Below are 24,777 nucleotides of genomic sequence, written 5' to 3'. Positions count from 1 at the left end.
ATGATGATAACTATGTTCATGATTGTATTTCACTAGTACCTACTGTGTGCTGAGTCCAGAGCTGGGCCCCTTACAGATATTATCTTGCTGAATATGCCAGCATCACAGCCCTGAATGATGTAGATGAGGGAGCAGCACCTCAGACAAGTGAAATTGCCTGGCTGCAGCCACACAGCCAGTAAGCTAAGGAATCCAGGTTTGTACCCATGCCCCTTCCCTGCAGAGCATGAATTGCCTATTACCCACATAACCAAGGGAAAAGGCAGTGGCTAAGCAGCTGCATTATTTATTAATTTTTTCATTTTTAGTTTTTTTGAGACCGAATCTTGCTCTGTCACCCAGGCTGGAGTGCAGTGGCACAATCATGGCTTGCTGTAGCCTCAAACTCCTGGGCTCAAGCAATCCTCCCATCTCAGCCTCTTGAGTAGCTGGGACTATGGGCGTGCACCACCTCATCTGGCTCACTGCAAAGTCCATCTCCTGGGTTAAAAGGATTCTCATGCCTCAGCCTCCCAAGTAGCTGGGATCACAGGCATGCACTATCACGCCCAAATAATTTTTGTATTTTTAGTAGAGACAGGGTTTCACCATGTTGGCCAGGCTGGTCTCAAACTCTTGACCTCAAGTGATCTGCCTGCCCCAGCCTCCTAAAGTGCTGGGATTACAGGCGTGAACCACCATGCCCAACCTTGTAGCTGCATTCTTTCATTCAGCTTTAGGACGATGTTTTTCAGGAGTTAGTTGTTCCCTCCTTTAGGTAATCTGCTGTTGGATCCAGTCTTCACCTTTGTAACTTTTTTTAGATGCAGGGTCTCACTCTGTTGCCCAGGCTGGAATGCAGTGGTGTGATTGTAGTTCACTGCAGCCTTAAACTCCTGAGCTGAAGCGATCCTCCCATCTCAGCCTCCTGAGTAACTGGGACTACAGGAATGTGCCACCACACCTGGTGAAGTTTTTATTAAAAAAATTTTTTTTAAAGAGATAAAGCTCTCACTCTGTTGCCCAGGCGAATCTTGAACTCTTGGCCTCAAGTGATCTGCCTCGGCCTCCCAAAGTGCCGGGATTACAGGCATGAGCCATCCCATCCAGCCATCTTTGTAACTTATAACCCTACCTGGATGCATTTTTTATGAATAGTGATTTTGGCCAGCACCCTTTCAGAAGTAACGGTAATATTTCACATCACAGGCAGGGTAACTTGCTTGAGTTTCTCAAATTGCCAGCTAGCTAAGGAAAGTGGGTGGCAGCCCCTGGCTTTCTCTGTTTACCTCCAGGTGTTCCCCACCAGCCAGAATGCTGCTGCTCCCATTCACAGAGGCCGTGGGGAGAAGGAAGTTTGGGGACCTTCCAGGCTGCCCATGTGTGGTGTCTGGGAAGACTCCTGTCACTTCCACACTGTCACCCACGAGCTGTGACTCAGAGGCTCCCTCTGGGCAGCTATGGAGAGGTCCCAGGGCACACTGGGTAGCTAGGCCAGAGACTTGATTCTAACACAGGTTCTCACAAAAGGCTTGTCACATGGCTTCTTTGGGCCTCGGATTCTGCATCTGAAAATTAGAAGATGTGCTAATTTACAGCTCTTTTCCCTTTTTTGTGTCTATCATTCTGTGACTCAAGACAGAGAAACATTTGAGTTCCAGTCTAAGGAATACAAGGGGAAAGGGAATGCTCAGAGAGATTCTCATCGGCCAAGTCAGAAGGGAGGCTGACTCTTCAGACTTTCAGAAGCTTCTATGGCCTTTTCAGTGTCCCACCTTTGTTATTTTGTTTTCTTGTGATTAGCAGTAAAACCCTGAACGTGGGGTGTGAATGAGGAGGAAGGAGGCAAACTGATTCTGGGTCCTTCAGAAACACTATCCTTGGCTAGGTGCAGTGGTTCACACATATAATCCCAGCACCCTGGGAGGCCAAGGTGGGTGGATCACCCGAGGTCAGGAGTTTGAGACCAGACTGGCCAACATGGTGAAACCCTGTCTCTACTAAAAATACACAAGTTAGGCAGGTGTGGTGGTGTGTGCCTGTAATCCCAGCTTCTCAGGAGGCTTAGGCAGGAGAATTACTTGAACCTGGGAGGTGGGGGTTGCAGTGAGCTGAGATCGCACCACTGCACTTCAGCCTGGGTGACAGAGCGAGACTCTGTCTCAAAAACAACAACAACAAACACCACAAAACACTATGCCTTAGATCTCACTCTATGTTCAGCACTCCCAGAGCATCTCTGTCTTAGAGAGGGCCAGGGGACTATCTCTCCACTTCTGGTAAAATACTCCTGAGTAAATTCTCAATCTCTCTCTTTTGACCTCTCCCAGATACACTCTGAGCTGGCTTCCCCTCTCCTCACCCCTATAGGGTGAGACTCTGTCATGTAGGCAAACACAACATGACCACCCACTGCCTGAACTCCACTATTCTGCACCTAAGTGGGTTCCTTATTCACTGACTGGCCAGTGGGCAAGCTCCATCAGATTCCCTCTCTGGGGAATGTTCCAGTTAGAAGTCCCAGGAAGTTACTTGTAAGTAGAAAACACTAAGGTCAAAAGACCCTGATGAGACGGGCATCAGGTGAAGCTGAGGAGAAAGCTGTGGACACGGGACTGTGAGGACAAGTGGTCTCGAGGCCCCTGAGAGAAGCAGGGGTTGGCTGTAGTGCCCAGCAGCTTTCCTGTCCCAGATGGCACAAGATGTGCTGTCGTGGAGCTCCAGGGTCCTTGCAGTGAAGCCACCGTGCATCCAGGCTGAAGTATGGGTTCCTGTGACCAGAGGGACCTGAAGTAGAGGACTCTGTGCTTCCCCTGTGATCTGAGGAGCAAAAGAGATGCCACTTTATTAACTAAGAGGGACCCTAGGGTTAAGGAAACAAAAGGTACCTGTGGGTGGAGGGTTCAGTGCTTGACTGGCATGCCAGTTTCCTAAATTCCTATGGCTATAGGAAAAACCACACTCTTGGAAAACTCCCTAACAAGAGGAACTATCAGGTAAATTGTCAGACCCCTCCTAACTGTGATCTATATCCCAGACCACTACGACTCTGACTGGACAGCGGACCAGCCTTGCAGACATTCTTTTCTAAGCCACTGCAGACCTTAAACCAGTTTCAGCCAGCTTACAGAGGCTGCACATAAGCTGATTCTATGTCCTATAGTTCATCTTTCAACATAAAGAGCCAAAGTCCACTTTGTCTTAATGACAAATCCCCACTCCAAAGTGAGCATGGGATGTATGCTATGTATATGTTTACCCCTTATGCATCTGTTTGGCTCCCCTCATAAATATGTGAAGCTTTCCCTCCAAGCCTGCTGAATATGTATGATACAGACCCTGTGAGGAATAAAACCCAACCTGTTCTTTCCCTCTTTGAAGAGAGAGGACCTTTGCTCTGCACTGGAGACTTTCTCTTCCTGGTTTGCAAAGTGTATTGCCAATCAAGCTCTCCATTCTACCATGTAGCCATCCTGGGGTCTTTTGGATGACACTCTCTAGCCGAGAGCTCCAAAAGCAGTATTCTTCTTCCTCATCTGACTCTTCCTTGAAGAAGGAGGTATTTCTCACTTGGCACTAGGAAACCAAGGTCACAGTCCATTTTCCAGGTGAGGAACTTGAAAGGTGAAAGACACTCGTTGAGGGTCAAGATTTGCATTTGTGATGGAACCTGGGCAAGTCCGGATTGGCCATTTCCTGCCCTGAACATCTGCTGCACTCAGAATTTGTCTGCTTCAGGGCAGACAAAACAAGTTAGACAAGGCCTCTGCCCTCTGTAATGTGCACCAAGAGACACAGCAATTAGAAGAGACTCTAACAGGATTTGTTTTCTGACTTGCCCTTTGCTTAAAAGTCTCTTAGTACAAGTGGGAATTTGGATTTCATGAGGAACAGTGCAAGTATAAAATCTATTCTTTAAAGCCCAGCTTGGAGCAGGCCCTAGGCAAAATTGCGATCTCTGTGAAGCTGGCTTCTAGCTCCATGAGGCCCTTGTTTCTGCCTGCCTTGCCTTCTTTCTTTATTCTTCCATCTATTCCCACAGCTCCACAGCCACCTTTCCCCTTTACAAAATTTCCCTCTCTAGTAAAGTAAAAAAATGACTATTAAGACAGTGTTACTTACACTCCTTGAGAATTTTACCTTTTGAGGACAAGCAGCCTTAAACGAAAGCACAGTTTCATTTGTACAGTAGAAAGAAAAGCCCACTGCAATAAAAATAGCATTTCTGGCCAGGCGCGGTGGCTCAAGCCTGTAGTCCCAGCACTTTGGGAGGCCGAGACGGGCGGATCGCTAGGTCAGAAGATCGAGACCATCCTGGCTGACATGGTGAAACCCTGTCTCTACTAAAAAATACAAAAAACTAGCTGGGCGAGGTGGCGGGCGCCTGTGGTCCCAGCTACTCGGGAGGCTGAGGCAGGAGAATGGCGTAAACCCGGGAGGCGGAGCTTGCAGTGAGCTGAGATCGGCCACTGCACTCCAGCCTGGGTGACAGAGCAAGACTCCGTCTCAAAAAAAAAAAAAAAATAGCATTTCTTCAGCACCTTCTGAGCACCTGGCAACTGCGGTTGACATTGTTGCTTCTCTATCTAGCAGCTGTTCCATGCCAACCTTCCTTCTCCCTGGTTTGTGTTTCAGGAAGGTGACTGTATCCCAGTGTTAGGAGGAGCACGTTGCCTTGGTCTAATTCAGCCATGCTCCCTGGATTCCTGTGGCTGGGAATTGGCTTAGCATGGAGATGTGACGTAAACTTGCCAATGACACATAAGGCAGCTTGTGGGCAAGTCTTTCCTCCTCGGTATAAGCAGCATCTCAGGACAATCTGCCTTCCTGCTCTCCTGCTGGTTGTTGCTCCATGGGGTTGTGCTGCTTGGAGCATCTTCCGCCATCTTGTATCCATTCAGAAGCTGCGCTGAAGATGGCACAGCAGAATGATGGTGAGTGTCTGAGTCCTTAATGACATTAAAAGACACAGCTCAACAGGTTTGGAACTTCTCGTTCTGGGAGATAATACATTCCTTATAGATATTTTTCATGATACTTTTAGTTGGGTCTTCTGTTATTTAGAGCTGAAAGCATCCTAATTAATGCCCTGCTGAATGTTTTGTGTAGATCATCTCACTCAATCCTCACAACTTTATGTTGATGAGAAAGCGAGGGCTTGGACAACTTAAATGACCTTTCCCAAATCACGCAAGCAGCAAGTGGGGCCTCAAACACACATACCTGCCTTCGAAGTGCTTTGCCATCAACCGTTATGGCCCCAAATCTGGCTCTTGCCTCTACCTCCTTCTGTGACCTTCAGTAGGTCCTTTAACCTTGTTGGGCCTCAGTTTCATCCATGAAGAAAGGGACTGTGCTGGATGACCTCAAATGTCCTTTTCACTCTAAAACTGTAAGAATAAAATTTCAACTCTAAAATTCCCCACAGGGGACCAAGTCCAGGTACCATTGTGCAAGAAGGGAGGTCTTGATTTTGTTGACTCCTTGGATGCAGATAAGATAATCCAACTGTGGGTAATATAAATAGAAACAAACGTGTTGTAACATATCAGGTGGATTACAGTCAGAGTAATGCCTAGGAATGACCCGGTGGGGGCTCATACCCCATAGCTGCCCACTGAATTCTGCAGCTGACGCCAGTGCTACCACCATACTGGGCACTGGAGGCCCTTGCTGGTGGCCTTAGAATGAATTCTAGACCGTTTTTAAATTCTTCACTTGCTGCAGGGTAAAAGTCTCAGACTGAAGCATTTAGGTCCTATGGACTTAAGCTGTAGGCCCTGGTTGCCAGGATCTGGGAGATCAAGTATCTTAGGCTGGGTTTCCCCTGGAGCAACCCTGAGACAAGGAATTGAGTGCGAGTGGCTTATCTGGGAGGTAATTCGAGGAAACACTGGTAGGGGAGTGGGGAAGTCAGATAGGGAAGGGAGTGAAACAATAAAGGGTTTGTTATCAAGCAAGTTCCCCTGTGAGCAACTCCAGCTTAATCTTGCCTGGGAATTCTGAAAGACAGTGTAGGCCATGTGCTCAGGGTTATCCCACTGAGAGGCATGGTGGGGTGTCTAGGCTATTTACCCATCAGCTCTTGGCAGTCATTGGCTGAGGGTCTGCTGGGTAGGGAGGTGAAGTGTACATCTCTGGCATTCTCTGCTTGTCCTGCAAAGTGGGCTCTGCAGGCCAGAGCAAGCCCTCAGGCATTGAGTTAGAGGAGTTGGCAACTGGAGTCTGACATTGCACAAGCACCTGGTGTTTACTGCTTCTCACCAGCATTCTTACAAAGATGGGAAGAAAGTAAAGATGCCAGGCAGCCCCGAATGATCAATACCCATCACAGGTGCCTTGTGAAATCTTGTCAAGCAGACAGCAACACTGAGGGGGAGGCTGCAGCCCACACAGACCTGGGTCCTGGGGTGCCTGCAGCAACTGGCTCGCTTTTAGGAAATGCAGCTGTGCAGGCCCCATGGTGTCTCTTGGCTTCCTATGTAACCTCTCATCTCTTATGGGACCATAAGCTTCTCAAAGGCAGAAAGAACCTTCAACATTTTAAATTCCCTTACCTCTTACCAATTGTACACTTTACAATGCTTGGCACGTAGCAGTCACTAATAAAAAAAAAACAACTAATCATTTTTACTTTATATATGTTGATGAAAAACTAGAATTGTTCATATTTAGAAGGACCCTGTAAGTCAAGCAGAGCACACCATGTCCACGCCAAATCCCCTTCGATAGCACCCTTGTTGTGACAGGTGGTCACAGGTATTGTCCAAGGATTTCCAGGGGGCAGTGTGGTATTATGGTGAAGAGTGGGACTCTGTGGGCAGCCTGCCTGCTTTTGAATTCTGGCTGAGCAATTTATGCATAGTCTCGGGCAAGATGTGCAATGTTCCTTAGCCTTAGTATTTTTCTCCACAAATGGGGATAATTATGGTATCTGCTTACATAAGGCCATAAGGGTTAAATAGAAAAAAACAGATATAAACATAAGTCCATACACAAATAATATACATACATATATATTTATATATCTATATCTGCATCTATATAAATACAGATATTTAGCACAGAGCAAATAACAAACATTCCATTCACAAGGTGGCTATTATTATTCCAGAGACAAGTTATCCCATCCTCCTGAAGGTGGACTTCCTCACTGGGGAATAGCTGCTATTGTTAGCAGTGCGTCAACATATCAAGCGCAGATCTTTCAATATATCAAGCCCAGATCTTTTGTCCATGCAAGGGTTCAATCTTCAAGCTACATTTTAAATTTAGCTCTCCCAAAGAAATAATTTTTTAGCTTTATTTCATTTTTAATTGACAAATAATATTGTATATATTTATGAATATAAAGTATTATTTCCATACATGAATACATTGTGGAATGATCAAGTCAGAGTAATTAGCATATCCATTACCTCAAATATTTACCATTTCTTTGTGTTGAGAACATTTAAAATCCTCTCTTCTAGCTATTTTGAAATATCCAACACATTAACTGTAGTCACCCTGACATGCAATAGATCACCAGTACTTATTCCGCCTGTCTGAAACTTTGTAGCCATTGACTGATGTCTCCCCTTTCCCTGTTCAGCCCCCTCCCACCCCAGCCTCTGGCAACCACTATTCTACTCTCTACTTCTATGAGTCTGACTTCTTACGGTTCCATGTATAAGTGAGATAATGCAAGATTTGTCTCTCTGTGTCTGGCTTATTTCACTTAACATAATGTCCTCTCTAGTTTCATCCATATTGTTGCAAATGACGGAATTCCTCTTTTTTTTTTTTTTTTTTAAGCTAAACAGTATTGTATTGTGTCTATCTACCACACTGAATAATCCGTTCATCTGTGGACGGACTCTTAGGTTTGTTTCCACATCTTGGCTGTTGTGGATAGTGCTGCAGTGAACATGGGCGGGCAGATGGCCCTTTGGCATATTGATTTGTTTCCCAAAGGAATAATTTTTAAACATGTGTTGATCTTGTTTTGCCTTCTGCAACTACAGAGGATAATTTTTTTTCATTTGCAGGATTTGCCTTTGTTTATTTTTTTTTGTTGTTTGTTTTTTTTTTTTTTGAGACAGTGTCTTGCTGCAATGTGATGTCCAGGCAGGAGTGCAATGGCGTGATCTTGGCTCACTGCAACCTCTGCTTCCCGGGTTCAAGCGATTCTCCTGCTTCAGCCTCCTAAGTAGCTGGGATTACAGGCACCTGCCACCATGCCCGACAAATTTTTGTATTTTTAGTAGAGACAGGGTTTCACCATATTGGCCAGGCTGATCTCAAACTCCTGACCTCAAGTGATCTGCCTGCCTTGGCCTCCCAAAGTGCTGGGATTACAGGCATGAGTCATTGTGCCCAGCTGTGATTTGCATTCTAATAAGAAAAGTGTGTTATCACTCTTAAGTGTGTTTCCCAAAGTGTCTTCTGAAAATGCGACACTCCAGAGGACAAAAGTCACAATGCCCATTTGTACCTTAAGGGCTCTGAGGAGTCCTGGAATAAATTTTCCTAAAACTAACTTGAAGAATGTGACATCTTTTAATATCCCTGCAGTTCCTTGGCATAGATTTTGATTTGTTTGCTCTCTTTTAACCAAGTTTCTTGGTGTTGGCCAGAAATACTGCAGATATTGAAAATAAGTGTTTTTCTTTTTCACAAAAATATAATTTAATAATCTTTTTTTGGGAAGAAGTTAAAAAAACTTCTTTTTCCGCATCTTTCTCTTGCTCTTTTCAGAAGGGCATTTTCTACTGTCTGCACAATTGGAAAGAAACAAGAAGGGAACACAAGAAAAGCCTGCTCTCTCTGCACTTTTTCCTGCCCCTCCCGTGGAAAACTCGCAGCTAGAGATCAAGGCGAAATTCCACATAGTACTAAGCTTGCTGCTCTTTCCCCCCTACTGCCGCCCTTGGAGAGGGGTTTTCCCACATTGTGAGCATAAAAAGTTAAAACTCAAAAAGGCAGGCGTGTTTTCACCAGAACCTTCTCCTCTGCAACCTCTTCTCAGTGCTCCTAAAACATCAGCGCTGGAGAGGAGTATCTGCTCCGTTCATAAAAGGAGCGACTGGGATCCTCATCCAAGCCAGTGGTTTCATAAATACCATAAATTCAGGGTTTTCATAAATACCATAATTTTTACTTTATATAGGTTGATGAAAAACTAAAATCGTTCATATTTAGAAGGACTCTGTAAGTCAAGCAGGGCACACACCTTGTCCACGCCAAAACCCCTTTGATAGCATTCTTGTGACGGGTGGTCACAGCTATTGTCCAAGGACTTCCAGGGGGCAGTGTGGTGTCTGATGTTTTCACAGCAGAGCGTGGCATCTGGGTTCCAAGATGGAATGTTCTAAGCACAGGTTGATAAAAAGGTCATTTCCAGGATTTGAATGACAATGGCTCCTCCTCATTGTTTCTGCGCTGATCAAGGCGCTCCTTTTACAGGCAATCCGTGTAATTAGGTTTGAGGGACAGTGCCTTGGGAAAGCACAGAGCCACAGGAGCTCAGTGCTGGAAAGGAGACCTGGAGATCATCAAGCCCAGACTTTCCCTTTTACAAATGAAACAGCTGCAGCCCAGAGAGGTGAAGTGCTTTGGCCCAAGCTACACAGCAGAGAGGGCTTCTTCCTCTTGCTCCAAAGATAGCCTTCTTTCCTTTCCTTTCCTTTCTGCTGTCCTGTGGTTGGGGGTTATGGGGAGGAGGGGAGGCCATATGGTTTCACAAGTCTGATTTTTGCCTTTCCCCCACTTGCAGCCAAGAAATGTATTGCTGTGCTTAAGATCTCTTTCATTCATTCAATAAATATTTATTAAGTGAGTGCTGGGTGTCAGGCATTGTGCCAGGGCATTCTTTCACTGCGTCTGTTAAACAAACATGATTTATTTCTCTCTGAAGCTGGTAGAATGAGGCCTCGGGCTAGTTGCTATATGCACAAAAGCATACCAGTTTGTATATTCTGCTTCCTGGCACCAGACACTTTGGCCCCAGTCACCAAAGAACCCCACTGGTGTTTCCAGCACCTTGGTATTTCTTGAACCCAAAGAGTCCATGTCTGAGGCTTAAAGCTTTACAGAGATGACCTACAGAATCTTCATGGACCTGTCTCTTTGCAGGGGATAAGAGGTGACCTCTTCCTTGAACACCCTGGTGGTAGTGTAGCCTAAGGATGGCACACTCGTGCCAGCCCCCACCTCCATAGTGCACGAGGCTTGGCTAAGCTAACTGGGGCTATCTCCCAAATTCTTATATTTGGCTTAAATTTGGTTGGGCACGGCTCACACCTGTAATCCCAGCACTTTGGGAGTCTGAGGTGGGTGAATTACTTGAACCCAGGAGTTTGAGACCAGCCTGGGCAACATGGCAAACCCCATCTCTACAAAAAATACAAAAACTAGCCAGGTGTAGTGGTGTGTGCCTGTGGTCCCAGCTACTAGGGAGGCTGAAGTGGGAGAATGGCTTCAGCCCGGGAGGCAGAGGTTGCAGTGAGCTGAGAGTTTGCCATTACACTCCAGCCTGGGTGATAAATAAATAAATACATAAATAAATAAATAATATTTAAATTCAATAATTATTCACTGAGCACCTTCTATATGCCAGTCACAGGTCTAAGTACTTGTAGGTATCATTGAACAGAACAGGCCAAGATCTCTGCCCTTGTGGAATGCACCTAAGAACTGGCTGGCACCTCCCTGTGGATTCACTGGTAACTGAATCCAGAGAACAAATGGTGCATAGGACAGGCCCCAGAGGCTGCTCACCAGGATGGAGTAAGGAAGCGATAATGAGGGCTTCCAGAGGAATAAACTTTTTCTACCCCCCAGGTTTTCTGGGCTCTGACTTTGCTGTGCCCTCAAGCAGCTATTGCCCATGTCTTTCCTTATAATTGAGAGCTCTGATCTCTGGACACTCCTGTAGCTATGGGCAGTGGAGGCTGTGGGAGGACCAGCCTTACCTCCAGCATTCAACCTGCAGAGAAGGGGGCTCCGTCGTGACTGGGGACAAGGTATCCAACTTATTTCTGCCACTGACCTGGTGGACAGAGTCTAGAAGGATGCTCCACTAACACTGTGGAACTCAGAAGTAGTAAAACCCAGCATTTCCCTGCCCCATCAAGTCAGAAGACTGAAGAAGAAGCTGTTCCATTAGAGCCAAGGTTTTCAAAGCATGGTCCTTGGACCAGCAGCCTCAGCATCGACTGGTGTGTGTTACATATTGTTGCTTAACGAGTTACTCTAAAACTTAGTGACTTAAACAAGAAACATTTGTTATCTCACAATTTCTGTGGCTCAGGAATCTGGGCATGGCTTCGTTGGGAGTCTCAGGCTCAAGATGTCTCATGAGGTTGCTGTCAAGCTATCGGCAGGGGTGGTAGTCTCATCTGAAGGCTTGACTCAGTTTGGGAGGGGGATCCACTTCCAGGTTCATCACTTCCAAGTTCTTGCATGTGGTTGTTGTTGGGCCTCAGTTTCTCACGGCATGAGCCTCCACATATGTCTGTCTCATAGCATAACTTTCCACAGGGCAAGCGTTCAGAGAGGGTGAGAAAGCACCTGAGATGGAAGCTACAGTCTTTGAAGAACATACGCTTGGAATTGACATTCCATTACTTCTGCCATATTCTATGCGTTAGAAGTAAGTTCAGTCTACATCAGGGGAGGCTATTACACAGGGGTGTGAATACCAGGAGTAGGGATGATTGTGTGTCTTATGCAAGAGGCTTATCATACCTGGGAACTTATTAGAAATACAAATCGTTGGACTCCATTCCAGACCTACTGTATCAGAAACTCTGAGAGTGGGACCTGGGAATGTGTGTTCTACACTCCTTCTGGGTGATTCTGATGCATGCTTAAGTTTGATAGCCATTGGCTTAGAGTAGGGGGTTGGTGAACTTCATTTTAGGCACCAGGGCCCCCTGCTATCTCTTCCTCAGCTACTCAACTCTGCCACGTGGAGGAAAAGTAGTTATAGACCATATGTAAATATTGGATATGGCTGTGTTCTAATACAACTTTATGAAAAGAGGCAGTGGATGGGATTTGGGCCCCCAGGCTATAGTTTGTCCACCCATGCTTGAGAATAGCAGGGACATTTTATGTAATCAGCATTAGATGGTGTTACCTCCATATTTCTTTTTCTTTTTAAATCAGGCAAAGCTGCTTTCTCTGTTTCTTTCCAGAACAGTCTGAGATAATTCTGACTCCCCAGCTCCTGAGAGATTACCGAGACTCAGAATAAAGGATTGTGTATATGCTTGAGTTTTCTGACGTGGTTTTTTTTTTTTTTTTTTTTTTTTTTTTTTGTGGCTGCCAGTAAATCGCAAGCTCTTTGAGATAGCATACAATGGAGGCTATAAATGTGGGCTTTGGAGATAGACAGATGTGAGTTTGAAATCTAGTTCTACAAGCACTGTGAACATGGGGACTTAGCCTCTTTGTGTCTCAGTCTTGTCATCTGTAAAACAGATGATACTAGCATGCACCCCACACAGTTATAAGCAGTTGTTCTAGTTACCTACTGTCATGTGACCAATCACCAAATTTAGTGGCTTAAAGCAACAACAGTTGGGCAGGTCTTCTGCTCCAGCGGTGTCATCGGTGGCTGCAGTCATCTGTAGGCTGGGTGGTGGTACATCCAAAGCAGTGTCCTCTGTCACTCACGTGGCTGCCAGTTGGTGCTGGCTGTCAGGAGCACCTTGTTGTCTTCCACATGGCCTTTCTCTGTGGCTTGATGTTTACACAGCAGAACATGTGAACCTCTTGGGTTCCAAGATGTTCTAAGCACAGACAAGTCTTGGGAGCTGCACAGGATCACTTCTGCAGCCAGTGTCAGGACTAGCTCAGATCCCAGAAGAAAAAAAAAAAATTGCAGCCATCTTTAAGCCACTCCAGGAGTAAATGAAAGTAATCAAAAGAAGTGCTTGTCGCATGCCTGGGCTATGACAGAAAATAAATACTAAGTACTTACATTAGGAAGCAGGAACTCTCTTGCCTGGTTCTTTGTGTCCTGTCCATGAGGGCTTATTGCTATTCAGTCAACAAGTGTTTCTTCAGGACCTGCTGGATATTTCTGGAAGGTCACTAGTAGGATTCCTCTCCTCTCTACACTCTTTAATGATGTGGTCAGTTTCCTACATGGGTTATCATGACACTTTGGTTTCCTGAGAGCCCTGTAGGCCTAGCACTCTCCATTCAGAAGCTACCTGCCCTTCAGCAAGCCCAGGGAGAAAAGAGGTGGGTTGGACTAGAAGGATGCTCTGAGATGATTTGATTGGAACAAGGTCCTTGTCCCCTGTCAGCTGCTGAGATAAGGATTCTCAGCCACAGAAAAGGACAGTCTGTGGGTAGACGGAGGGTCAAAGAGGACTGTCAAAGAGAGGAGATGCCCTCTTATGCGAATTCTCCATAATGGAGACTCCTGTGAAATCTGCCCCTTTGTTAGGAGCCTGTGGGGAGGGGAAGTGCCGACTACTTAATTCCCACTAGGACACATCTTTGGGACAATAAGCAGCCCCCAAAATTTCACAGCATAAGAAAATGAGGCTTATATTTGGAAAGTTTATTTTAACCGGGGTGTGAAGGCTTATCTCAAGCTAGAATAAAGTAATAGTTGCCAAAAAAAAAAAAAAAAAAAAAGAGACCAGGCAGGTAACATGAGTTAAAGGGCTGGGTGTCCCACAGTAGGGACTGGTGCGGACTAAGGGAAAATGGAGAGTGAGGCCCCATTACAGGGGCAGTCGCTGTCTATTTCCACCCGTGGCTCTATGGGCTCTAGTGGCTGGATCTTCACATTTTTAAGAAAAGCCTGAAGTCTAGACTTTTAATTGGAATTTTCCACTTACAAAATGTTGGCAAATAATATAAAAATGTAAAACAACCATGTTGGCCCTTTACACACACACACACACACACACACACACACACACACACAATCAGTGGTCAAAATACTCCTGGCAGATGTCCTGCAAGTTGACCTGCAAGAGATACAGGCAGGAGATTGGACCCTTTTCCTGAGCAACATTTCTCCTTATTGTTTTAGCTTGAGAGTCATATCACAGAAAAAATAGAACAACAGCAGGGACACATTGGGTATTCATGGAATGTTTTGGGGGTAAAATAGTTCAGAAAAAATAATACAACCTTTTATCCTTACTTATTTAGTCACCAAAATGATGTCATCTTGCATGAGTGCTGATCTCTAGAGTATTAGCAAATGATTAAGTTTTGATAAGCTTCACATAAAAGAGCAAAGAAATGTCCATGTCTACCCCACTGACTGTTCGAAGGCTTGTGATGTCTTTCTATTTTAAAGAAGAGGAAATAGAGATTCACTGAGGTTCTTTTAGGAACTGACTAGAAATCTCAAGGAAATCCTATTCTTGAACTGAAATACTAAGAGTATCTATGCTTGTATCCAGGTAAAACTACATGTGTTGAAGAGAAGTAATCACGGCTAATACTAACTTGTGAAGATGGGAAGGCAGGAGAGATTTAGGTTAAATATAGGAAGTATGTAGAGATTGGAAGGGCTAAACAATGGAAAAAAGTGGAAAGCTTTTTTTTTTTCTTTTAACATGGAGTTTCTAAAAGAAAGAATGAATAGCTTTCTTCCTGCTATACCCTGCAAGCAATTCTGCCCGGAAGGGGGTGGGTGAAGGAGGCACCCTATGGATACTTTTCCACCCTGTGAGTTTTTTCTTGGGCCTAGCAAACAAAGGCCCCCCCAATTTACTAACTTACCAAAATGATTTACCAGCTGTCTCTTCCCCCAGGAGGTAAACAGGCAGTAAAATAAATGAAATTCCTATTCTTTATTACTTGACCCCCATAAATCATCACCCACCCAGGGTGAGCATTTATCTCTAAGGCATCACAAAATATTTTAAATGCTATTTCCTTTATTTTTGAATGAATAAACAAAGAATCCAATGATGATAAGTGTAAGATAATTCTGCAAGCAGTAACTGATGAATTTCAGAAAACAGAGACTGTGTGTGTGTGTGCGTGTGTCTGTGTGTGTGTGTGTTGCAGGGAGTAAAGATTCTTGGGGGCTTCTCAGTTTCTTTTATTCTGTGCCAAACCTTTCCTAGGATTAAATCACTTTCGGAACTTCAGGTCCTCACAGAGCAGTTGATAGATAAGATCATGTGGGATATTACTTTCCACATTTGGTTACTTATGCAGTTTATCTTAAACTAAAAGCTAGTGTGCCCAAATAGGGGGCTTTTGTATGGTGCTGGTGAACAGGGGGTTACTATCCTGTCACCATGACAACAAGCATTTGCATTAAGAGCAGGCTCCTCAGGCCACATTACAGTCACGTGGTCTAGAGGGACCCCTTTGAAGCCCCTGTAATCTTTTCCGAGCTGATTGTTAACATCTTCTAAATATAATCATTAACCATGTTCTGTAACAGATAATTACCTCCTGGAGTTAGCATATTCTATTCCTGGTCTGTGACATTCATATAAGGTAAGACCTATTTCAGTGTTACTTTACCTAACCAAGCAAAATAAAGCAATTTGACTTCTTAAAATCTGAGTAAGTTTCCCTTTTACAGAAAAATATTGTGTTGACCCTGGCATCATGTATATCTGTCATCCTGTGCCCCTGGGCTGTTCTTTACCCCTGTATCTGAATACCTACCACAGGGAACTTCCGAAATGCCGTGGGCTCCTTTCTTCCTTCTGTAGCTCCTCATTTTCCCATGATGTCTGCATACTTATTCGAACTTCTAGTGCCAGCTTTTTTGTTTCAGATTTATTGCAGTCACTTACAATAAATATTAGGGGCATATAAAGATACTTTTCTTTTTTTTAAGTAAGTTTTCCCTGTGGATTTCTCCTTATTGCCTAACATCATTCCCTAAGACTCCCCAGGCTTGCGCCATGACCCAGGAAATTCATGTTTCTCTCTTGGCTCTTGTACAAGGGAAAGTCTCCTGTTTCAAATTCCCTAACCTCAGCTTATCTTTGAGGGGTACATTTAAAATTTCAGGAGAGCTAGATGAAAAAAAAGAGTGCATGAGAGAAAAAAGGCAAGAAAAAAGACAACTCCAAATCCGAAGCCATGCTAGAGATTGATCTTCCTAACATCTAAGGATATGATTAAAGCACTGAACTATAATATCCTGTTGTCATACAAATAGGATGCAGAATCATTACGATGATAAAGAGTGCTTAGGTGTTTTAAATGTCACCTGGCTGGGGTACCCAGATTCTAGAGGTCAAGCATTTGATTGTGATACCCTGAGATACCTCTTGAGGGGTTGGCATGGGACCAGGAGGAGGGAGACTGGGAATCATACATGTCTACTCTCCACCCTGCTCATCTTTCTTTGCCAGTAAAATTTGACCAAAATGAGCACCAGAGCTATACAAGTGCCATATTTTCTGAAATCCAAATGAGGACCCATGGTAAAGCCATCATGCTTGTTTTGGTGATAGAATCAATGTCTCCAAACTCATACTGCTGAAGAAAGTAGTCAGACCTCTACTGTGAAAGAGCAAATGGCCCAGGAGAAGAGGCAAAAAGTCTACCTGTTGGATGAGGGGTGTGGGGTTCCCTTGGGGAGGAGCCGCTCTGTGCTGAATACATATATATATATACACATATATATAATGTGTCTATATGTCTAATATATGTATATATGTGTGTATATTATGTATATATATAATTTTTAAACGAGCCAGTCTGGTCTTTAAAACAGCAGCTGGCTGGGCCACCTCTATCTACTCGATTTGCTTCTGGCTCCAGATGACTGATTCCTATAGCATTACAGCTCCTCTTCCTCCACCTCCTCCTCAAAAAGCCCAGAAAATGGGGCCAGCTCCCTATTTGTGCTGTACTCCAGGCAAAATTTCTATCATAATGAGCTCCCTTGTGATGCAGAAACCAATAAACTTGTGCTATGAATGCCCAATAGTGAACCAAATGATACATTTCTTTTTCCCAATTGAGCATTGTTTTATTTAATATGCTCATACCTTTCTAATGGTAGGTATAAAATTGTCATGTGTCTGGGAAAAACAAATTGAGCTCTGATAGTTTGTGTATGCACATGTGTGGAAACTTCTTTAACACTAGCATGAGTGAGTCCTTCTGTGGTGAGGTGTTAAGACTGGAGGCACAGAGACCCCATGCGGCCATGTTTCTGAAGGCCTAAAGCAGAAGAAATTCTTGAGGTACAGAATATAATTATCCCAAAATGGAAGGCAGCCGAGGTTCTGGAGTTAAGATTTCCTGCTCTTACACACAGTCGGGTATTCCAAGAACCTTGTCATAACCGATTGGACATACTTTTTAGGGATGAACGGCAATGTGCTGGGGCAGGGAGGCAGCAGCTGGCTGTTTGGCCAGTCCACTGTTGTGCATTAATTTCACTTTATTTATTTATTTATTTTGGTCAGAGCCCCAGTGGTGATGGAGCTCATTTTGAATCTCTCTGCCTGCCACACGTCAGTTCCAGAAATATTCCAACACAACATGGCATTTGTTATGTGTTGTGGGATCCAGGCTGATCAACTGGATCCAATCAATGTAGATGAGCTTTATTCACTAACAAAATTAATAAACATACGTTGTGACTTGAGCCAGTCAGAAGACAGCTTATTCATAACATAATAGTTCAGTGCCTCTGGGATGAACTGATCTAGTTCTTGATTCATCTCAGGCAGGCAACAGTTCTGTTATGAACACAAATCAGTATGTGGGGGTCCGCAGAGGTACTGTCAGAGAGCTGCACTGATATCCATCAGACAAACCATCCATTAAATCTGCACTCATCAGAGTGCCCAGTGCAAGTGCCATCAGTGCCCTTGAATATTGCCAGGAGTATTAATTGCCTTGGTTTGGAAAAATAAATGTGTTTCTATCATTGATGGAAGCTATTATCTGGTGACAATGTTCTAGTATCTTGGTAATGTCTTTTAATTAAAACTGAAGAATAAATTCTGACCGTGACCACATGTGTATGCCATTCAGGGAGCAGGTAGAAAGAGAGATTTAATTTTTCTATTTCTTCTATGGAATAACACACAAACTCCATTTAATGGCTTACGAGAGTCGGCATTACTGACTTCAGTCTGCCATCTGATCATTCCCTGTCCCTCTCTCTTCGTGCGCTATTCTCCCCAGATGCTGGCTGTGTTCCTGCCTTAGGACTCTGTGCTTGATAGCCTCTGCCAGGAATGGTTTGTCTCTCAGATGTTTGCATGACTGGCTCTCTCTTGTCACTTACATCTCAGCTCAAATGCCACCTCCCCATGGAGACCTTCCGCCATTACCACATAGTAAGACCCCATTCCCTCACTCCCTATTATATCATCCTGGTTTATTTCCTTTCTAGCACTTAGTGCCCCCTGAAAGTCTCCTGTTGAATAGGTTATTTGTCTATAGCGTAACTCTCCTGAGTTCTCCACTGTGTCCCCAGCTGCTGGCACTGAGTCTGGCATGCAGTGGTGCTTAATCAACCTTGCTGAATGACTGAATTTCTCTGGCTCCTATACCTGCTTTTGGACAAGTCAGTGGATGTAGGGTTTAGAGGGCAGAACATTTCACCAAAGGGGTTAGATGCTGCTAGTATGGATGCTACCTCTAACTTACGGGGGGGCCTTGGATAAGTCACTCAACCTTTTTGGGCTAATTGACCACTTCCTCAGCTCTAAGACAATGTTTCCAAATGCTGGTTTTGGTTGAGACGGGAGCAAGCTGGGTAATAGGTATTTTCTGTTTTAATCATCTGAGTTTTAATCTTGAAGGGGATGGGAATGGGCTATGGAATTTTATCCCGGATGAGATGGGAGAGAGGTACCTACGAAGGGGCCAGTATGCAAATCATTGAATAGCTTCCACACTATTTAACAAATATCCAGTTGGCATACCATCTGGGAGAATGGTTTTCTTTCATGACCCGTAGCCAATGAATATTTACAGGTCAGTAAAGTTAGATTATTAGTAAGTGAAAAAACTAACACTCACCTTAGAATAGTTTCTGCGTAGATACCCAAGATCCAATTCCTCTCACACAGCTTGTGAAGAAAGCTTAGGCAAAGCTCCAAGGAGAAGCTGAGCTGTGAGTAGTAGGAAAAAGGTCCCTGTGCTCCCCTCCCCATGGGGCCCCAGGCTGCTCTTTTATCCTGTGCTGAGGACAACCCCATCTTTCATTCTTACCCAACACATTCAGGTTCAGGAAGCCTGAAAAGCAGATTCATGAGGGGGTGGCTATATCCTTCCCAGCTTTAAAAGGCACTGCACCATAATGTGTTTTTAAAAGACCACAGCAGGTTGAAAAATGGTGAAACACAAATGACACAGTGCTTGTGTGAAAGTGGAGATACTACTCCCAAGGGCGGGGACTGAATACTGTCTTCTGAGAAAAACAGACAATGATGCTGTTAACTAAAAACAAGAACAGGACAATCAACTACACATATATTCTTCAAAGAAAATGAGGCGATTTTCACTAGAAGTTTTGGAGCAGTACTTTTGTTTCAATAGATATGAGTGGAACTGATGTAATTTTCTGATATTATTACTTGTTTCTTGCATAGCAACCATCCAACCTGCCCCACTACATTCATACACTAAGTGGAATACTTTTTATCTTCCTCCTGAAAACCAAAACAGGAAAAAAGGTAACTTTTCAGAGGAGCTTTCTATTGAAAGAAAACTCTCTGCAGCCAGTGAAGAATTTTCCTGTGCTCTACACAAAACATACAGTTATTTTATATCCAATCAGCTTACGTTCACCCAGAAGTTGTTATTATTATTATTATTATTATTATTGAGATGGAGTCTTGCTCTTGTCACTCAGGCTGAAGTGCAATGGTGCAATCTTGGCTCACTGCAACCTCTGCTTCCCTGGTTCAAGTGATTCTCCTGCCTCAGCCTCCCAAATAGCTGGGATTACAGGTGCCTGCCACCACGCCTGGCTAATTTTTGTATTTTTAGTAGAGATGGGGTTTCACCGTGTTGTCCAGGCTGGTCTCCAATTCCTGACCTCAAGTAATAGCCTGCCTCAGTCTCCCAAAGTGCTGGGATTACAGGCATGAGCCACTGCACCCGGCTGCCCAAGTTATTTAATTGGAGGGAGAACATGATACTTTTTATTAAAAACTATTTTGTGTTTTAAAAATTGACTATTTCATACACATTTATTAGGTTTCTGGCTATGATAATTCTATCGCTTATAGCAGACCATTGGCTCTGCCAGGAGCACCTAGAAAATCTGGGTAAGGTACAAAATAAGTATAGGTTTAAAAGCATCAGATAGATACCACGGCTGCTAGAACTTGAGGGGCGAGATTCTGGAAAAAAGAAAGGCTAATTGAAATAAGCCATTTTTAAAACATGCTACTTTCTCCTTGGCACATTTTGTGAGTTTAGGCCTGGGAGAAGAAGCTGAGAATTCGGGCAGAGGATTGACTTCCAAGATCCAGGGCAGACTTCTGAGTTTTAAACAATCTCATGAAACTGAAGAGACAAAATCTAGAGTCAATATTTACAGGGCAACCAGGAGTAAGGGCCCAAGATTCTAGAGAGAAGTGGAACAGAAGCACTGGTTTTCCCTTCAAGGCATTTACTGATTAGTATCTGATAATCTGAGACAAAATACTGAGACAAAATGCAACCAGAAAACTGATGAAACAGAATGGAATCAAAGGCAGTTTTGAAGAGACAAAATTTCAGTTCAGAGCCCATCAAGAAGGAATAGCCACAGGAATCATACTAGATTCTATGTTGGGACCCATGGATCTTGATTGGGCTGAGGAGATGAGCCTCTGTAAAATGCTTGGCAGAGAATAGGGTGCATCTCTGAAGGGCTATTATATAATGTAGAGCTTCTACAACTTTTCATGTGCAATATTCAGCAGTCAATTAAAAATTATGAAGTATACCAAGAGAAAAAAGTAAACTGGAAAAACAGACCAAGAAATGACCCAGACACAGGAAAGATCAGACATTGGTTTTAGAATAACTGGGATTAATTATTCAAGAGAATAGATGACAAAATGAAGAATTTAACTGAGAATAAGAATTTATATTTAAAAAGAACCAAATTGAAATTCTGGAAATAAAAAACACTACAACTGAAATTTAGAACTGAGTAGATGAGTTTAACAGCAAATAAAACACAGGTAAAAAGAGTATTAGTGAGTTGTACAATAGGTGACTAGAAATATTCATAGTGAATCATGGAGAAAAAAGATGGAAAATACATGAACATGTATGAGACATGCAGAACATGGTGAATAGGTCTAATATTTGAATTTGAATTTAACAAGGGAAGAGAGAATGGGATAGAAGAATATTTGCAGAGATAGTCAAGAATTTTCTAAAACTGATCAAAGACATCAAGCCATAGATACAAAAATTCACTGTGAACCCAATGCAGAATAAATACAATGAAAACCATGCCTAGGCACATTATAATAAAACTAATGAAAACCAAAAACAAAGAAAAAAGCTTAAGGAAAGTCAGAGGAAATAAAAAGATATGTTACTTTTAAAGGAACAATAACAAGACAGAAAGCTAATTTCACAACAGAAACAATAAGATCCAGAAGGCAATGACATGATATCTATAAAGTGCTGAAAGAAAATAATCTTAGCTAGGTGTGGAGGTGCATGCCTATAGTTCCAGCTACTTGGGAGACTGAGGTGGGAGGATTGCTTGAGCCTGGGAGGTGGAGGTTGCAGTAAGCTGAGATTGCACCACTGCACTCTACCCTGGGTAACAGAGCCAGATCCTGCCTCAAAAATAAAATAAAATAAAAAAGAAAATCATCATCAAACTAGAATTTTACATGAAAAAATTGTTCAAAAGTTTAACCTAGAAAAAGACATTCCAGACAAATAAAGAACTATATTTCAATGGCAGAAAGATAAATTAAAAATTTAAAGAATGGGCAAAAGACATAAACAAGTATTTCCTAGAAGAAATACAAATAGTAGATTAACATAAAAAAAGGAAAAGAGTAAAGAATCAAAATAAAACTGTTGTAAGTTTCAAAGCATATTTTCGTAATTCCTTAGATCTTTTGACTGGATAAAATAATGATAGACACTATGCCAACCTTGAATAATGAAGCCAGGAAGCTAGAGCTTTATCTTTTCATTTTACAGAACTCATTTTATCTCATCTGCTTTACAGGGAGGAAACACAGAGGCAAAGAGGTCAAGATACTTATTTATGAAGGAAGAGGTAGTAGTAGGACTCATATTTTACTGTCCCTGTAGTCTTAGATCTTCTTAGACCCTTCAACTGTTATTGGAAAAAGGCAGTTCAACACTGGTCCCTGTCCTCTTGGGACTTACATTCTAATGGCAGGAGACAGACTATCAAACAAATGATAAGGACTTTGAGGAAAAATGAAGCAGGTAAGAGGATATGAGGCATAAAATTACCTTTTCAGATAAATAGGCCGGGGGCCTTCTGTCAGAGGAGATAGTGTTTGAACAGTTACCTAAATAAAGTGAAGGAGCCTTTCCCAGGCGGCTGCCAAAGATGGCAGAGGTGCAGGTCCTGGTGCTCGATGGTCAAGGCCATCTCCTGGGCCGCTTGGCGGCCATCGTGGCTAAGCAGGTACTGCTGGGCCAGAAGGTGGTAGTCGTACACTGAGAGGTCATCAACATTTCTGGCAATTTCTAGGGAAACAAGTTGAAGTATCTGGCTTTCCTCTGCAAGCGGATGAACACTAACCCTACCGAGGTCCCTACCACTTCCGGGCCCCCAGCCGCATCTTCCGGCTGACAGTGCGAGTCATGCTGCCCCACAAGACCAAGCGAGGCCAGGCCTCCCTTGAGTGCCGCAGGGTGTTTGATGGCATCCCACCACCCTAAGACAAGAAAAAGCGTATGGTGGTTCCTGCTGCCCTCAAGGTCGTGCGTCTGAAGCCTACAAGAAAGTGTACCCTTCTGGGGCTACTAGCTCAGAAGGTTGGGTGGAAGTACCGGGCAGTGACAGCCACCCTGGAGGAGAAGAGGAAGGAGAAGGCCAAGATCCACTACCGGAGGAAGAAACAGCCCATGAGGCTATGGAAACAGGCCGAGAAGAACCTGGAGAAGAAAACTGACAAATACACAGAGGTCCTCAAGACCCACGGACTCCTGGTCTAAGCCCAATAAAGACTCTTCATTCTTCATGCTTGGCCTGGCCGGCCCTTCCTCCTTCGTCCCCCTGGAATGTGCGGGACCCACGGGCAGCAGCAGTCCAGGTGCCACAGGCTGCCTGCGACATAGGAAGCTGGGAGCAAGGAAAGGGCGTTAGTTACTGCCTTCTGATGTTACTTGAAAGCACTCGGAGAATTGTGCAGGTGTAATTTATCTATGACCAATAGGAAGAGCAACCAGTTACTATTAGCACAAGGGAGCCGGAAGACTAATTGGAGGGGCCCTACCTTGTGAGTGGAGCATCTGTTTAACTTTCCACCTGGTCATATACTATACTCTGGAGCTGTTAGAATGTGCAAGCGCTTGGGGACAGCATGAACTTGCTGTTGTACAAAGGGTATTTATAGCAGCATAGACTGGGAAGATGGGCAATCAAGGGAATACTGGCATTGCCCGTGCTCCTCACCTGTATTTTGTAATCAGAATCAAATAAATTACTTTTAAAGAAAAAAAAATAAAGTGAAGGAGCAACTCATGTAAATATTTGGGAGAAGAGCATTCTAGGCTTCAAGCAAAAAGACCAGTATGACTAGAGCAGAAAGAGTGAAGGGGAGGGTGAAGTTGGGACAAATAGCTGTATGAAGCTATGGTGAAGACTTCAAGTTTTACTTTCAGTGTTGGGCAGTCATTGGAAGACTTTGAGCAGAGAAATAACAGGATCTGACCTAAGTTTTGAAACAATGACCCTGACTGCTATGTGGAGAATAAAGGGCACTGAGGATGGATTCAGAGTTTTATATTAATCCAGGGGGTATTATATTAGCCCAGGCAAGAACTGATTGATAGAGGCCTGGACTAGGATGATAGTGGTGAATTAATGATAAATAGTTGTATTTGGAATATATATTCTAAATAAAGCCAACAAAGTGGGAAAGTAAATTAGTACAGCCATTATGGAAAATTGTATGAAGGTTTTTCAAAAAACTAAAAATAGAGTGACCATATAATCCGGCAATCCCATTTCTGCCTCGATATGGTTAGGCATTGTGTCCCCACCTACATCTCATCTTGAATTGTAATCTCCATAATCCCCATGTGTCAAGGGAGAGACCAGGTGAAGGTAATTGAATTATGGAGGCGGTTTTCCCCATGCTGTTCTCAGGATAGTGAGTGAGTTCTCACGAGATTTGATGGTTTTATAAGGGGCTCTTCCCCCTTCGCTAGGCATTTCTCCTTCCTGCTACCTTGTGAGGAAGGTGTCTTGCTTCCCCGTCACCTTCTGCCATGCTTGGAAGTTTCCTGAAGCCTTCCCAGCCATGCTGAACTGTGAGTCAATTAAACCTCTTTCCTTTGTGAATTACCCAGTCTCGGGCAGTTGTTTATAGCAGTATGAAGATGGACTAATACATAGGTGTATGTCCAAAGAATTTGAAAACAGTATGTCAGAGATATATCTACACTCCCATGTTTATTGTGGCATTATTCACAACAGCCAAAATAGGGAATCAACCTGTTTCCATTGACAGATGAATAAAGAAAATGTAGCATATATACACAATGAAATACTATTCAGCCTTTAAAAAGAAGGAAATTCTGTCATGTGGGACAGCATGGACATTATGCTAAATGAAATAAGCCAAGCACAGAAGGACAAATACCATGTGATCTCATTTATATGTAGAC

The 24,777-nt window shown here is 43.6% G+C and overlaps 1 pseudogene across 1 annotated transcript; it reads left to right on the top strand.

Moving 5' to 3' along the window:
* Positions 1-3,748: 3,748 nt before the first annotated feature.
* On the top strand, positions 3,749-24,045 carry LOC117069607 (annotated as a pseudogene). The gene is made up of 2 exons (XR_004431600.1): positions 3,749-3,754; positions 22,490-24,045. The product of XR_004431600.1 is annotated as a 60S ribosomal protein L13a-like (transcript).
* Positions 24,046-24,777: the final 732 nt, after the last annotated feature.

The sequence above is a fragment of the Trachypithecus francoisi genome, unplaced genomic scaffold (assembly GCF_009764315.1).
Source record: "Trachypithecus francoisi isolate TF-2019V2 unplaced genomic scaffold, Tfra_2.0 Lachesis_group3, whole genome shotgun sequence".
Classification (NCBI taxonomy): domain Eukaryota; kingdom Metazoa; phylum Chordata; class Mammalia; order Primates; family Cercopithecidae; genus Trachypithecus; species Trachypithecus francoisi.
The sequence above is the reverse complement of the archived record's forward strand: the minus strand, read 5'-3'. Positions and strand labels throughout refer to the sequence as shown.